Source organism: Bombyx mandarina, chromosome 21 (genome assembly GCF_030267445.1).
Source record: "Bombyx mandarina strain Sakado chromosome 21, ASM3026744v2".
Taxonomy (NCBI): Eukaryota; Metazoa; Arthropoda; class Insecta; order Lepidoptera; family Bombycidae; genus Bombyx; species Bombyx mandarina.
In genome coordinates, this window is record NC_143227.1 from 10329437 (window position 1) to 10347221 (window position 17785).

General features: G+C 38.6%; 1 long non-coding RNA gene across 1 annotated transcript in view; it reads right to left on the minus strand.

The window, feature by feature from the left end:
• Positions 1-3696: 3696 nt before the first annotated feature.
• LOC149500470 (uncharacterized) overlaps positions 3697-17785 on the minus strand; it is a 62226-nt gene continuing 48137 nt past the window's right edge. Inside the window, exon 2 of the long non-coding RNA XR_016324866.1 lies at positions 3697-3764. This is a non-coding gene — a long non-coding RNA (uncharacterized LOC149500470). The remainder of the gene's footprint in view (positions 3765-17785) is intronic.

Consider the following 17785-nt stretch of genomic DNA (forward strand, 5'->3'; position numbering starts at 1 on the left):
GTCACCGGCCTACCGCATTATGTACTGCACGTCTTTTGTTCGATATTTGAATGCACGATTCTCTGAAAACGTTAAACGCCATCCGTGCTCCAATTGAAATATTACGTAAGCGAACAACGAAAGTGATTATTGTATAAAATGTTGGGACAGCCATGAAAATTGAGAGGTGAATTATGTAAGAATTAACTATACGTACAATTTTTCCAGTCATCACGCGTAGTGAGACAACAAAAAGGACAATTTCGCTCCGAATCAAGCGTGACTTTTAACAAAGGGCATGTGCGGCCCGGCTGTGGAATCGCGTGTAACCCGGCTAAATGGGAAACGGGTCGAGTGTTGCATTCAATGGGCGATATCGGACAATTTCTCGAGGCTGTGTATCGGCCCAGTGCGCGGATGGCCTCAGGTTGGTGGAAATATCGTGGCTGTATCATTGTTATACAAAAGCGCAGCTGTTCTCTTCCCCGGGGTAAAAAAGATGTTTTGTATGTTTTTTTTTTTTTTCGATACGGAGCGCGATGGGCCCTTTTAGCGGTCACAGGACCAGGATACGCCTCCTGTTTATACATTTGATACATTGTAAAATATATTTTTTTTTCGATCATTTATTTGTCGATTTAGATTGAGAGTTTTAAGCTCTAGATAAACTTGAGCTCAAAGATAAATGTAATAAGTCATGAGGTAGGTTTCGTGTAGCCGGTGTGGTGGAGCTCGAAAAGGTTTGGCCTTTTCTGAGCGAAGGTACTTCGCACGTCTTTCTCAGGCCGTAGACTTCTGGGAGAACTTGAAGGACTAAGAGGACCTCGGTCTTCCTTTTCTCCTTCTTCTTGTTACCCCCCTCGACGGGGTATAGGTACGTAAACAGATTCTTCAGTGTTAAAAAAAATGGTGCACTGATATTTGACTAATCAACTGCTTTATAAATACTTCATTAAAAGTACGCTTACAGTTAAATCTCGTGTTTGTTATCTCTGACGCTGCAAATACTTTACAGTTTCCGTGGTCGCGGACGACTCTCAATCTTTGAAATTTGAATATTGTGTTAAATGCGGTCTATGTTTTTTTAAATGTTTCTGATATTTACGTTTCTTTTCACACAGAATAATAAAACTTTGCCGGCTGAGCCCTTGCTCGGCCTGTCCTGGTGAAACTGGAAAGGCCTCGGGCTACCAGTAATCTCTCAAACATAAAAACAAGCTGTAAAAGCAGTTTTAATTACATCAGCGACTCTAGAAAATCGATGAATTGTATGTAACACTTACTTTAAATTAGAAGAAAACATCAGAATAATTAGTTTATAGTTTAGTCAAAATCTAATGGTGATGTTAAAATATTGCAAAAATAAACTGTGGCTATTATTAAAATTATTCGTTAACAAATAAATTTTTGGATTGGAAACAGTCATTCTCAAAACATCCAATTAATTACCTTTAAGCTTTGATACAATTGTGTGTTACTACACGCGATTTTACATATAAGCACCCATCGCCATCTTGGGCCGCCATTTTAATATCTGAATAAAAGAGTTCAATAATAAGACCTTTTTGTGAAGCGACTATAAGGCGCAGATGTGTCTTTAGCCTAGGGTGAAGTGGACGAACGCTTGCGTACGGATTTTTGTTTTTTTTATATTTAATATCTCGTGTCTTCAGTGCTTTTGTGCAAGCGATGTAAGTATTTAATATGTTAGTTATTTATTTGGATTTATTAGCCTGACGAAAACCGAAAGTAGATTTTTCGGTATTTACAAAAGGGTATATATAGCCTATGGAACCAATAATAAATTGTGGTCATTGCTTGTCATCGACTGGAACGGAAGATTTGGGAGACGAGAATTCTGTGACTCGTGATGAAGATTACGTTTGACTATTTCGATTGTGGTATATATTGGGTCTAACTACAAAATCGATATTGCGTTAATCTGTTAGTCTGCTCCTACCTATTTCCAAAGTTGAATGGAGATGTGAAGGAATGATCAGTTTTTAAAAGTTTAAAATTTGGAATAAATAACATAACAAAAAAAACTTCTAATTGGAGTTCAGTTAAAAACATCGATCCTGTTGCTTTTCAGGATATTATCACTATTTTTCTTACACTATTTTTAATTCAAATTTATCCACCGAGTTTCTCGCCGGATCTTCTCAGTGGGTCGCAATTCCGATCCGGTGCTAGATTCTGCGAAGAACCGCTCTTGCTAGAGCTTGAGCTTGATTGAGACCGTGAGCTCACCTACTCGTCCGGGCGTAGCTGGAATAGCCTCTTAGGCTACCAGCGAATAGGTAGGGCAAAAAATCGAACTGTTGATACTAATCTATCTATATATATAAAAATTAATTGCTGATCGTTAGTCTCGCTAAAACTCGAGAACGGCTGGACCGATTTGGCTAATTTTGGTCTTGAATTATTTGTGGAAGTCCAGAGAAGGTTTAAAAGTTAGATAAATATGAAAATACTCGGAAATAAATAAAAAAAACAATTTTGTTTTCCCTTTGATGTGTCCCCCGTCGGACAGATTCCTTTTTTTTTGTTTTAAGTTTATTTTATACAACAGCTTAGGTCTTTTATTTATCGATTGAGGCACTACGAAGTCTGCCGGGTCAGCTAGTACCAAATAAAACGCACCTTTAATTACCCCTAAATATATAATAAATATTACCATGTACAACTTAATTACGAACAGCTGATTATCGTGCTTCAAACAGTCTGTGTCCTTGGACCGACGTCACGTTCGGAAACCTCCGGGCCATATCAAGAGCAATCCCTCATTTAGAATCCGATGTTACTTCATATCTAATTACCGTATTAAGAAATCGTGTTCGATATCTCTCGTTGAACACAATAAGCCCATCATTAATCATTAGGTATTAGTCGCGCGAACATTAATGATGATATTAGCTGATTTGCGCGTTAATGATCAGAGTCTCTGGTATATGTTGTGAGAGAATCGAGAAAATTATAAAAATGTATTAGGTATAGTCTGTTACTGCGAAACAAGTAAATAAACTGGTGATAGGACCTCTTCTGAGTCCGCGTGGGTAGGTACCACCGCCCTGCCTATCTCTGCCGTGAAGCAGTAATGCGTTTCGGCTTGTAGGGTAGGGCAGTCGTTGTAATTATACTGAGATCTTAGAACTTATATCTCAAGGTGGGTGGCGCATTTACATCGTAAATGTCTATGGGCTTAACACCAGGTGAGCTGTGAACTCGTCCAACCATCTATGCAATAAATAAAAAAAATCCGCAAAATTCCGAAATAATCAAAATGAAAATGATAAACTTTTTTTTGTTGCTGAGATAATTGAATGAGCTCACGGCCTCTTTGGTCTTAAGTGGCTACCGGAGCTCATGGACATAAACAGCATACATGCCGTCATCTGCCTTGAGCCATGAGTTGTAAGTCTCAGTTCTATAGTACCTACAGCGACTGCTCTAGTATTCACAGTGGATCACGCCTTACTGCTTGGCAGAAATAGGCAGGGTGGTGGTACTTATCCGTGCGGGTTCACAAGATATCCTCAGTATTATTATTTACATCTACGACTCGCGAAAATTATGATTTTGATTTAAATATGTTAAATACCACGTATAAAAAAAGAGTGTTTGGTAAAGTAATGTACTTCCTGAATCTATCATGACTTCGTCACTTTGTAGAATATATTTAAGCGGCTTGTATTTGTGATTATATATAAGTAACTAGCTGACCCGGCAGACTTCGTAGTGCCTCAATCGATAAATAAAAGACCTAAACTTTTGTATAAAATAAACTTAAAACAAACAAAAGGAATCCGCCCGACGGGGGACACATCAAAGGAAAAACAAAATTGTTTTTTGTATTTAATTCAGAGCATTTTCATATTTACCTTTTAAACCTTCTCTGGACTTCCACAAATAATTCAAGACCATAATTAGCCAAAATCAGTCCAAGCGTTCTGGAGTTTTAGCGAGACTAACGAACAGCAATTCATTTTTATATATAGGTATAGATAGATAACACATCGATGTTGCGGTTTTTCGACTATCAGATCGTATTAGACGTTATAATGGGGTTAACGATATATTATCCAAATCTGAATTCTAATCAGAACAGGATAGAAGCTAGCTCTTATCTTCTCTAGGAAGGACGGGACAGCAGTTCTTTAATCTATGCTGTCATAACTGATTGCATAATTGTTTTTTGGATCTAATAACTCAACGCGAGGTACGTGAGCAGGGGGCTCGATTATTGCCGATCGTGCTTAGAGAAATCCGCGCGTTCGGTTGTAGCGTTGACCGTGGAATCCCTCTACCTAGGTCGGGTTCTATCTCGAGCAAGGATCGGGTGTCAGACGAGAGTCCTAGAGAGTCGTTTAATGTGTGGGGCTCTAGTATCTTCAGTCCCCTATATGCCTAGTGTTAGGGGCACGGGAACCTTATAGGAGGCTTGGTCCCAGCCAGAAAGATGTACATGGATTATACTGCCCATCCAGTGCAATAGAAACCTATCAATAACAATGTGAATAATATGTGAGCAGGCTACAAATGGCAAGCATTAGCGACCATACCTACATATGTAGGCATGCACGAAATCGTATTTATATGGTATCTAATCTGCGAACTTTCCTTGGAAACGAGTTATTAACCATATTACTTTGAACAGATATTTTGACACCATACGAGTATGGAACGTGGGTTCAGCCTATTTTACCAGAACATTCATACTTTTAAAAGGGTCAAACTTAATCTCATGTCATAACTGTAGACATCAAGTCGTAACTTCTTAGGCAGTGGCATTAGCCACTGAAAATCCGGTGTGCCTATAGCAGTTTTGTTTATTTTCCGCTGCAATCACGCGGGGGTTGAAGTAATAGGTATGTTTTTTGAGGGTAGTCGGGTGTAATATCGACCGGTCCAACCAAGCCAATAAAAATACGATTTTTATATTTAATCGCTGTCTTCTATCATTTGATCCGCACACCTAAATCGAGATACGTAGCGAACTAGGCGAGGGCGGTACCATCGTGATTGTGAACCTGAAATACTAAAAGCGCAATGCGTGCCGTAATTTGTGATCATTCGATTTCGAATAACGGAACGGGCTTGCGGGTCCTGTGGCAACACCATTCATGATTAAATTCGAAGCGTACTCCATGCGTGAAAATTAATTTAAGATAGGCTATAAGGTCTTGTAACCATTGGCCGTAAATTAAAAAAAAAAAAAAAAATTAAATTCGAAGCCCTCTATAAGAAAATGTTTTGAAGCAGCGTATCGCTTATAGCAGTTTTATGTAAAACTAGCGACCCGCCCTTGCTTCTCTTCGGAAACATTAAATTTTATTATTGATAGCTGAGTCCCGCGATGCTACCCGCTGTAATTTGTCGTACCGCGGGTGACGCCGCGGGGCGAGGCTAGTCTAAAAAAAGTAAAGCCTAAGTTACTCCTTATATCATCAGCTACCTATCAGTGAAAGTCCCGTCAAAATCGGTCCAGCCGTTCCGAAGATTAGCCGGAACAAACAGACAGACAGACGTCGTCGTGGCCTAAAGGATAAGACGTCCGGTGCATTCGTATCGAGCGATGCACTGGTGTTCGAATCTCGCTGGCGGGTACCAATTTTTCTAATGAAATACGTACTCAACAAATGTTCACGATTGACTTCCACGGTGAAGGAATAACATCGTGCAATAAAAATCAAACCCGCAAAATTATAATTTGCGTAATTACTGGTGGTAGGACCTCTTGTGAGTCCGCGCGGGTAGGTACCACCACCCTGCTTATTTCTGCCGTGAAGCAGTAATGCGTTTCGGTTTGAAGGGTGGGGCAGCCGTTGTGACTATACTGAGACCTTAGAACTATATCTCAAGGTGTGTGGCGCATTTACGTTGTAGATGTCTATGGGCTCCAGTAACCACTTAACACCAGGTGGGCTGTGAGCTCGTCCACACATCTAAGCAATAAAAAAAAAAAAAAAAAAAAAAGACAGACAGACAGACAAAAATTGTAAAAAATGCTATTTTGGTGTATGTACCGTATATATATTCATATGCATGTAGTAAAAAGCGGTTATTTCAATATTACAAAGAGATACCCCAATTTTATTTATATGTATAAATATAAAGGAAAGATAGGCTTCAATAGGCTTATTCTAGGTATCTTAAAAAACACAAAAGCTAAAACTTAAAAGAGTCAACCAAAAATGTAGATTGTAAAGTCATTGATTACCTACTTAGTCATATTCGTACTAGTGATGCAACAATTCAAGAATTAGTCAATAAAAATTCTCATAAAAACAAGTTTACCAATAGAAATTTCGTTTGGCAAAAATACGAATAATTATTCAAAAACATATCATAAATATAGTTGCGGAATACAGAAACACCATCGCAACTATAAATAACTCAATTAATTCGTGCGTGTAATTAAATACTATGAAAATATACATGTGAATAATCAATCTCCTAACGAAAGTACTGTTAATCATAGAAAACTATATTTCTATTTAACGTTACGTGTAAAAATAATGAGAATATTAAAACAAGTGATGCGTGCTAGGTATCCGTGTGTGGCCATTAAATTAGATGCACCAATTTTCAATGGGGACTCGGTGACATTTTACTGCCAGGGAAAACGACAAAGTTGTAGGTAGGAGTATGGCGAATAAATAAATAAGTGTAAGTTAGAGAGTGGCCTGAAAATTATGGGTGCTCAAGCACGGTCACGGTTGCTAGAATACCTGTTGCCATTGGCATTGTTCATGGCCCAGGTACTCGTTGTTAAAGACCACTAGTTTAATGGAGAATCTAATGAAGACATTTTAGAGTACTTAACGGTAGGCAGCAGGTATGCTCTGATCCTACCATTGCCAATAACCACTCACCATCAGGTGGCCCGTACGCTCTTCTGTCTACAAGGTCAATAAAAAAAACACTCAAGAGGTTTGATTCATTATCGAGTTTAAAATACCAAAAGTATCAATCCCAATATCCATGCTGCTTAATCAGTTTCAAAAAATACTCTATAAACGACCACCCAGTACCTACTTATTGTTTCACTCCAAAAGGAACGGTGTTCTGAATGAAGGAAAGAAGCACACTAATATATCTATTCAATAAGTGTATATTCTTCTGTGTGATTGAGGAGTTCGACAAGGAAGGTGACCGGTGCTTGAAGAGCCTAAAAGCACCGAGAGCAGATGCAGAGGATCAGACAATACGTATAAGCTTAGGGCGACGGAGGCTTTGGGTAGCTGCCACGCCCGAATCGGATATGTAATGAGCGGCTGCTAAAATAAGAGGGTTATCGTGTCGCGTTTCTCTATCAAAGTATTCTTCCTAATCGCACACTCTTGACAGAGTGGTCGTGGTCATGCATCAGTCGAATCTTGCGATACCGATGCTCTCGCGATGCGACGCCATGTGGCACGCTGTTTCGCATAGTAAGAGCAATCATTTATGTTGGAGTGAGTCACATATTTTACGAGGTCGGTCTATCGTGTTGGAGATCGTCCGCGAGACCTTTTGCCCTCAACTTACCTTTGGACCACCAACTGCTCAATGGAGTTCTCACTACGAGAGATGTGCCCGAATAGCTTGAGGATTTATATTTGGAATGTTGTATCAAAGTATAAAAAGTATATACTCCTATGTTTACTAAAACGTCTTCACGCCCACTCAGCGATTTCGTTTCGCTAATAACATTTTTTCGCTAGTTTAGTGGCCGTAGTTAAACAAGTTGCGTACACCAAAGATCGTGACAGATGCTCGGATCCGATCGTGTGAATTTGATAGTGAAATATTATGTTTGGACTTGTCGTAACTACCGGTACCGATAGCAAAAATGTCGTGCATATTAAATTGTTCTCGTTTTGTTTTGTACAAAATTGTTTATTTAATGTTTTGTTCTCGAAAGTTAAGGACATGATCAGAATCCAATTACAAAACAGCGCTTTTTCGGTATAATATATCAATTTACATCTCATTATTGATTATTCAAACGTTTTTAAATGCTCACAAATAAGTTCCAGGATAAAAGAATAAAGTGTATAATAATAATAAAAATGTAATCAAAGTAAGGTGTATTGTAATTAATTGTAATTGTAGATTGTAAGGTAATTATAATTATAAGCTCGCACGGGTTGTACCATATCTAATATATCTGCCACAAGACATTCCGAGTTGAAGGATGGGAGACCTTTTATACTATACAATTGTGACTTAGATGTCTGAACATGGATGGTCGAATTCATGTCTGATCATTGACCCTGGTTAATTAAGTACTTTTTTTTTTTGTATAAAAACATTAACTCGTTCTGCAAACCGTACATTGCTGCCGAAATTTCAAAAAGTCGTCTGGAGGTCGGAGACGCCTTCACGCTGACGATATAGAGGTCAGAGTCGTGCGGCAAAATATTTTAATTATACCAATACGTATTACAAGTGTGCACTTTCTAATCACGACGGTCATCGATAGCGCTGTAAGGGTACATCGTATTTGGCGTCTGGATTCGCATTTAGGAAATTAAAAAAAAAGAAATTTTTTGAAATACGTAATTTTTCTAAATAAATTTAACTCTATTTTCTTCGGTTTCCGCGTGCCGTAGACGTAATTACGAACTACTCTAACTGTCTAATCTTAGTTAAGGTAAATTTAAAATATCTACAAATAAAAGTTTAGTCGTCCGTGACCACAAAAACTGTGTAACAGGTAGAGCGATGGTTTTCCAAGCGGGCTCATAAGACGCAATTCCACCACCAGTCGTTACGATAATTATAAATTTTTCGGATTTCATGTTGTTCCTTCACCGTGGAAGTCAATCGTGAATATGTATTAAGGCCGTCTTTCACTAGATTTTTTTTACCTGCCTGCGGGATTTAGGCCACGACGACTTCATATATTGTTGATCGCACTTTCAGTGTCTTTAACCAAACGATATTCCAGCTTACACGTCATTTCGGATCCTCCCAATCCACTAACGGTGCTTAAATGTACCTCAAGCACCGGTCATCTTTCTCGCCGAACCCGTCGCTGACGAAGGGCTCTGCGAGTAAATTAACTCACAGACACAGCCCACTGAGTTTCTCGCCAGATCTTCTCAGTGGGTCGCGTTTCTAATCTGTTTATAAATTCTACCAAGCACTGCTCTTAGTATTAGCAACGTCGTCAGGTTTGAGCCCCGTGAGTTCACCTACTTGTCACCTAAGCTTAGGTAGAAAAAAAATATGCGTAAAATGGCTTGCCACTGGATAATATATTTAATCAACAGAATTTACTATCTATTGGTTTTTCAATTATATATCAAGTATATATTTTTAATATGACATCTCATAAACGTTTTTCATCGCATACACCGCTTATTAATGGAGATACAAACATAGCGTACTACACTATGATTGTTGTAAAAAAAATGCTAATTAATTTTCGAGAACAAAATTCCTTTCCAACCCTCCCACGGGTGCGACGGTCGCTTAGGCCCTCTTAATTACGCGGATGATACAGAAAATATTAATGAAGCATCTGATACAGACAGGTTTCGGAGTTTCTCCCACTTTTGGGATTTTGTCTGAGAGCACGCGGGATTTTATTAATTTAAACTCGCTACATATAAGCGGGGCGGGATTAGGGGATATCGAAAATGGTTTTCGGGTTAGTTACTTAAGTAATTCGTTAGTTTCGGAATTCAGGAGTAGTTTTAATTAATCCGTGGCCAGGAGCAAGAGATTTCGTGTATCGATGAAACAAATACGTTGTATACATAATAGATTGTTTTTGCGGTTTATTTAATGTGTCTAATATTCGGAAACTTATTACATTATATAGAGTAACGCTAAAAAAGCAGTAGATCAACGAAATCAACATTTTTGGCCATGTTAAGCTGGCATCCCCTAAATAACCTATAAAATTTTTGCAATTTTGCTAAGTATCAGTGTTAAATTTAAAATGGTTTTACCAAATTAAGATATATCTGTTTTAAAAAAACATACCATAAAGTTATTGGTGTATTTACTTATATACTTAACCGTCACATTACTCTGACGATTACGGTATGAATAACGGATATTTTAAAAAAAAATAACAAAACATAACCCGCTCCGCCGGAACGCGGAGGCCGGCGCGCAATTTTGACAAAATCACAAGCATTAATATCAATATGTAGAGCGAAAAAGGGCCCGTAATATCCTCGGGGTCCCTCCCGGCTTTATTTATCAAAGCCGACCCCATAACCCTTTCATCGTTACGCGAATTAAATTTCTTTTGGCCCGTCCCGTCATTTCCCGTGCATTATCTCGGTTAAAATCATAATGGCGCGACGTGAGAGCACAATGGAGCTGCTTGTTCGGTACGCGGACCTCATTAATGTTTGCAGAAGAATTTTATTAAAATGTAACGTCGCCTTTTGGGGGTTAAAGTGCGCGGAGCTCGATTTTGGTGGATGTGGCATTTTTACACGCACGTGCATATCCTAATTGTATAAATATTTCATGATTTCATTGTAACGTGGTAGGAGAGTCTTGTTCATTTAACTGGATCGTGTCCCTTATGTTTGCGGTCGATTTTCCTCATAATTTACAATTGCGTGACATATTTGGCCTTGGTTATGGTATCTGGATTGTGATTGTGTGAAGATGTGAGATTAGACAGCAGCTTGGCTGTGCCCCTGGAATTGCTGACGTCTGTGAGTGACGCTGACCACTCATTAGATGGGCGGTATGCTCGTCTACCTACAATGGAAGTCGTCGTGGCCTAAAGGATAAGACGTCCGGTGCATTCGTGTGTAGCGATGCACCGGTGTTCGAATCCCGCAGGCGGGTACCAATTTTTCTAATGAAATACGTACTCAACAAATGTTCACGATTGACTTCCACGGTGAAGGAATAACATCGTGTAATAAAAATCAAACCCGCAAAAATTATAATTTGCGTAATCACTGGTGGTAGGACCTCTTGGGAGTCCACACGGGTCGGTACCACCACCCCGCCAATTTCTGCCGTGAAGCAGTAATGCGTTTCGGTTCGAAGGGTGGGGTAGCCGTTGTAACTATACTTGAGACCTTAGAAACTTATATCTCATGGTGGGTAGCGCATTTACGTTGTAGATGTCTATGGGCTCCAGTAACCACTTAACACCAGGTGGGCTGTGAGCTCGTCCAACCATCTAAGCAATAAAAAAATAATAAAAAAATATGGAAATACAACAAAGAAATGAATTTTTTTATGGTGCTTTGGACTGTTCTGTCTTCCATACGTACGTTTTATCGTCAGCTTTCCCTCAAGGCTTTCTAGGCGTCTATGCACATTATCAGATTATACTCTCCCCTTAGACTTTATTCACTATCAAGATCATGAAATGTAATTAATAAATACACGCTAATTCAAGTATTTTTTCCTCCGAAATAATATTATTATTTGCAGGATTCACGAAAGACCGCCTATTTTCGGTAACCGCCCATTTCAAGTAATTTCATTGAAGTCCACAATTTTCAAGTCAGATGACGCGTTTTTAAGTATACCATGATTGTATACATAGCTATAGGATATCCGGACTAACTCTACCTAGTGATACCTAGCTACCATTGTATCTAATTTATGATTTTATTTTTTTAATCGATCTTAAAAAAGGAAATCCTTGCGATCTTCAGCGCTTAAACCCTACGCTTGACACAAGTCAGGACCGTTCATCCCCTATAAAATACGAGTGAAATTGTTCCATTGTTCCACCTTAATATTTTAATATAATACCACTTTTGTTCTAGTTTCGGAGGACGAGGAATACTTCATAATTTATATAGCTGGCCGCTTAAGCCAAATGGCGACCCGTATTCATTTATTATAATGAGTTCTGAACAACAAGCACTTTTTCCGAACAAGTCGCATTAAGGTACGGACTACATACAAAATTCATAAAGATTTTGCATTTTCATGAATCGGTGAAGTTTTATTAAAGAGGTTTGCTTACGAGGGTATTCAATTATGCTTAAACTACAGTAAACAATTTACGATGTGATCGAAGAGTTAGAGTTTTAATTTTTTTTGTTGCCTAGATGCGTGGACGAGCTCACAGCCCACCTCGTGTTAAGTGGTTACCGGAGCTCATACATATCGACAAAATGCGCCACCCACCTTGAGACATAAGTTCTAAGGTCTCAGTATGGTTACAACGGCTGCCGCACCATTCAAGCTGAAACGCATTACTGATTCACGACAGAAATAGGCAGAGTGGTGGCATCGACCCATGCGGACTCACAAGAGGTCCTACCACCAGTAATTACGCAAATTATAATTTTTCGGGTTTGATTTTTATTACATGATGTTATTCCTTCACCGTGGAAGTCAATCGTGAACATTTGTTAAGTACGTATTTCATTAGAAATACTTTAGACTATATTTTAGAGTATATTAGAGAGTATATTCAATATTCACAGAATTATAGTAGGCAGCGGTTTGGCTGGACCTCTAACATTGCTGACATACGCAATAGTTATCGCTCACAGCTAGATGGACCGTATGCTTGTCTATCTACAGACAAAAGGTACATAACTAATCAAGAGCGTTCGTAGACAGTAGAAATTCCAGAGGCCACAAGAGAACAACATTGTCATAACACTATCACACCGAGAACAACAGTTTACTTTAAAGACAAGTACCATATGTCTCCTTGAAACGCATTATAGACGAACTCGATGCTTTTTTACTATCGGGAGAGGGGAGAGCTGCTCCAATAACAACGATTATAGAAGACATCGGATTCTTTTCAAACAATTCCTTACATTATTATTTTCCCCACCTAATCGTTTGGAGCCAAGCTATTCCAGCTACTCGCAGGGTTGGTGAGCGCAAGGGCTCAATCTGAAAGATTTTGCTAACACTAGCCTCAGACCAGTGCTTGCTTCGCTGAATCTACCACCGAATCGGATTCGGAGAGCCTAAAGGCACCGAGGTGGATCCGGATGATCCGATAAGACATATTTTGGGCGCTGGTCGTTTTGAGTTGCTCTGTCGTCTGAGCCGAATATGAGCGGCCACGATATGAGGGTTATTCTTCAGAGCACTCCACATAGAATATTTTCAAACAACAGCTCACAATAATAACCTCTCACAAACTAGCTTAATTAATTAAATGAATTTACTGGCGAAATTAATTCATGAGTTTGAAGGGCGGAATAACTGTTAATAGATTTATACCACATAACTCTTCCGGTAGCAGTTCAGCATCAAGAAGACTGTAAGGTCGTTGTTATATTATTTGCTCGAATTAAATAGAAATACGTATACATAATACAATTTATTACGAATATTGAATTCAAACTGTTGAAATTACGTAACGAAAAAAAAAACTTTCTTTTCCAAAAATTGAATCACTTATATTTAAATTTATCTACGAACAAGCACAAGCGCTTTTATGAAAGCAATAAGCTTCGAACCAAATATTAAACAAACAGAACAACGCAACCCTTCCTTTTTGTACCCTAAGAAACGGTGCCTAAGATTCTCCACTTTAAATACTTGGAATGATTCGTCTAACAGTACAGCATCCCCTTAAAAACAAACCCCCGAACATCCCCTGGTCGTTAGCCGCCGTCTACGATATTTGCATAACTCATTACGTTGCATCCATATTTAATTAGGATATTTCCTTCTTTAGGCTCTTTTGATTCCCGTAAAGATAGTCGTATTTGAGGCTGTGAAGCTGACGTTAGATACAAAGAGGCTAAACCATATTTTTCGTATCGATACAATTGAAGTTTTCAACATTTTAATATTCGTACATTGTCGTTGCCAAAAAACTAATGGCTAATTGATATTCTACGAATTGATAGCGTTTGAATTTTATCGATGTCTCGAGTAAAAATAATGTTTTGTTCTTACACTATTTTTAATTCATATTTATTAAAATTTATTTATATTTTTATAGTTGGATTTTCTATAAAAGCGTAGTTTTTAGTTTTTTTAAACTATTATTTATTTTTAATTTTTTTGTTGAATTTTTCAATTTTTTCAATTTTTTTTTTCAATTTTTTATAAATTTCATCTGAATCAGTTGGTAACTTATCCGAGAAGTAGGTGATCGGCGCGCCTGGTAGTTTCCTTTCTTGGTCTTGACGCAGGCACTCCGGGTCTCAGGAGAACAAAAAACGCTAATCCTGATTATCCTAGTAAGGATAACGGATCAAACTGTTTAAAATATTGAATTGTTATCGATCCTTAATAAGTATGCCAAATTTCGAGTTAATCCGACGTTTTGGAGGGGGTCAAAATCATGTTCAAAGTTTCCGTTACACACTAACATACGTATGAAGCTAATAAAAGCGTATTAAAAATATACCGCGGACTGAATTTTTCATTAAGTATTTTACAATTTATGTTCAACTAATCATACCAGTCGCGCTTTGCTGGCCGATCGTTGATTCTAATTTGTACTGATCACTGCCAAACAGTCTTTGGCGGATCATCGGTTAGGTCAATCTGAAAATTTCCTGAAAATTTTAAAGAAGCCAGTCCAGCCGTTCTCACTTCTACGTTAAACATCGACTTTTATATAAATAGATGAGGTACTCACAGGTGGTATGACCTCTTGTGAGTCCGCACGGGTAGGTACCACCACCCTGCCTATTTCTGCCGTGAAGCAGTAATGCGTTTCGGTTTGACGGGCGGGGCAGCCGTTGTAACTACACTGAAACCTGAGAACTTATCTCAAGGTGGGTGATAAATTTACGTTGTAGATGTCTATGGGCTCCAGTAACCACTTAACACCAGGTGGGCTGTGAGCTCGTCAACCTATGCAATAAAAAAAGAAAGAGAAATCGGTGTCTAACCAAATTTCCTGAACGGGAGTTTAGTATTCGCCAATACCGGGGTGCTACTTGAAATCGATTGCCATTTAATTTGGTAGCGAGTTCGGCACGGGGGGCCAAACATTGCTAATGGCTGTGCAAACTTTAATCGTTTCCTCCTTCGAATTTTATGAATTCCTTTCGTTTAAAATTAGTTTCTCGACTTTCAGGATGATGTTGTTTGTAATGAACTAATTCGGCTTCGTAAAATCGAGAACATTCCTAAATATAGGCTTGTAACAATTGGGCGTGATATAAAAAATAATTGTCACGCAATATAACTAATTTAATTAAGGTATTTTAATTTTTCGATAGTGGCATATGCATTGTACTTACTTATTATTATTATATATGTATATACAGTGGGTCGCGATTCCGATCCGGTGGTAGATACTGCGAGGCACGGCTCTTACTCGGACTAGTTTTGGCAAATTCTCTCAAGTTGAGCCCGTGAGCTCACATACCGCTCCACGTGAAGAGAATGGCCCCTTAGCCTAAGGTAGGCGGGAAATAACAGACCAGAGAGTAGACAGATTTGTCTGCTCCCAGCATCCTACCCGCAAATTTCAGTCTACACGCGAATGAAAATGTACTTACATTTGTGCTATGTAAAAACAACATATAAATGTTAAATATAATAACGTCGGATTAAATACCCCAATAATTGCACCCTCCATATTGACAAAATGCACTTTACGATTACAAAATGGCAGTTGTTCAGAACGAAACTATTCATACAAATCTACAGTGTATTCTGTCTCAAAATTACATTGAAAATCAACCTTACCACCTTAAAACAAGGATCATAGTGATCATGAATTGTTCGTTTAGGCACTAAAATGGTCTTTATTACGTTACATCAAGATTGAAATTCGTTTTATTTTTATTTTGATGTACTTCAAAGTTTGTTAAAACAGTATTTGAATAGTTCGTGGATGTAGAATGCGTTGTGAGTGGTTGAGTGCTTAGCAAGCGGATTTGTGACGTCACAGGGTTATGCAGAAAGTGTTTAAAAAAACTATTATTTAAAATTTTAATATCAATAGTTTCAATATGCGCTTCGCTTAGGCGATTAAGTAGAAAAATGTTGTATATTTGTAACTGTATGCTTAGTAAAGGTTAATTAATAATTCATCAGTATACCCAGTACCTTTGACGGGAGATAGGTGGTGCGTTTAGTGTCTGTAGTACTAAATTAATTGTAATTGGCATAAATTCCATAAGGGTGTTCGCCAAGGATACGTGATATCTCCCATCCTTTTTAATATCTATGGAGAACACATAATGCGACAAACTTTAGATGGTTGGGAAGGTGGCATAAAGATAGGCGGAGTAAAGATATCGAATCTCAGGTACGCGGACGATACCACCCTCTTCGCTTCATCGGAAAATGAAATGGTGGAGCTACTTCACAAACTGGAAACTGTCAGTATGGAAATGGGGCTTGCTATTAATAAATCCAAGACCAAGCTAATGATTATTGACCGTTTCAAAGCTATCCAACGCAACAATCTCCTACATGACTACGAAACCGTAACCCAGTTCCTATACCTTGGCTCACTGATTACCAACAAAGGAAGTAGCGAACCGGAAATACGGAGACGGACTGGCATGGCAAAATCTGCAATGACCCAACTGAGCAAAATCTGGAGAGACCGTAATATTACCCACCGAACTAAAATACATCTGGTCCGCACCCTTGTCTTCTCCATTGCTCTATATAGTGCAGAGACGTGGACACTCAAAGCCGCAGATAGGCAGAGAATCGACGCTTTTGAGATGTGGTGCTGGCGACGTATGCTACGAATACCATGGACGGCCCGCCGCACCAACATATCTATTCTCAGGCAGTTAAAAATAGAAAAGATTCATCGTCTATCCACAATCTGCCTACAAAGAATATTGCGGTATTTTGGTCATATTGCACGTAGGGATACCAGCAATTTGGAACGCCTTGTGGTGACCGGTAAAATAGAGGGAAAAAGGCCTAGGGGTAGAGGTCCCAAACGATGGTCGGACCAAATAGCGGAGGAACTGGGAATACCTATCAGCGACGCACTCCACCGGGCTGCAGGGCGGGATCGATGGAGACAGTTGGTTGACGAAATCGGACGGAGTCACGATCCTCAGCAGTGAGGAACCGATCGAAGAGAGAGAGAGGCATAAATTTTAAGGTCACTAGTTAGCTTGGAAACGTAATTAGGTAGACGCTACGTCGAGCTAATGTCGTTGCTTGGCAGACTGACAAACCGATTGCAAAGCTTGGATATATGCAAATCTACCTAGAAGTATCGGTGGCTTTCCCCGGAGCTAAATCACAACTGCGCTAATACCGCTAATGCTATGAGATATTTGTATCAAACTTATAAAATTCTAAAATCTAAAATCGCGTGAAATTTTAATTTTAGCCTTGAAAAATAAAATAATGAAATGACAATTACTGGTTCTCTACTGTTTATCATCGATGTCGATGACACGATGGACATGGATTCAATTTTAGGGTGGATGTCATGGGAATCACATCCCATAGTGTTTGTGCGATGCACCCCATCTACACGTGCTTTGTATGTAAACTGTAAATTTATGTTGAGAGTAGTATGTATGCTTACATATTCAGTGAACAAATCTATCTTTGAAAAATCTAGTTCTTTCTTTTTCCTTAGTTACGCTGTTTATGAATACTAGATGATGACCGAGCTTTGCTCGGTTTTTTTTTTTGATAACGCCATCTTGTTTTGTCTTTAAAGCGGATAGTTGCCCTCAATTAAGAAAAATTATTATTCGCCAATAGATGTTGGGAAGAGTTGATTATTGAAAACACGAATAAAACAACATTTTCTGAAAATAAATCGTAGCTAGATCGATTTATCGCCCCCGAAATGCCCCTGTATACTAAATTTTATAAAAGTCGTTGGAGTCGTTTCCGAGATTCCGATTATATATACATATATTAATATACAAGAATTGCTCGTTTAAAGGTA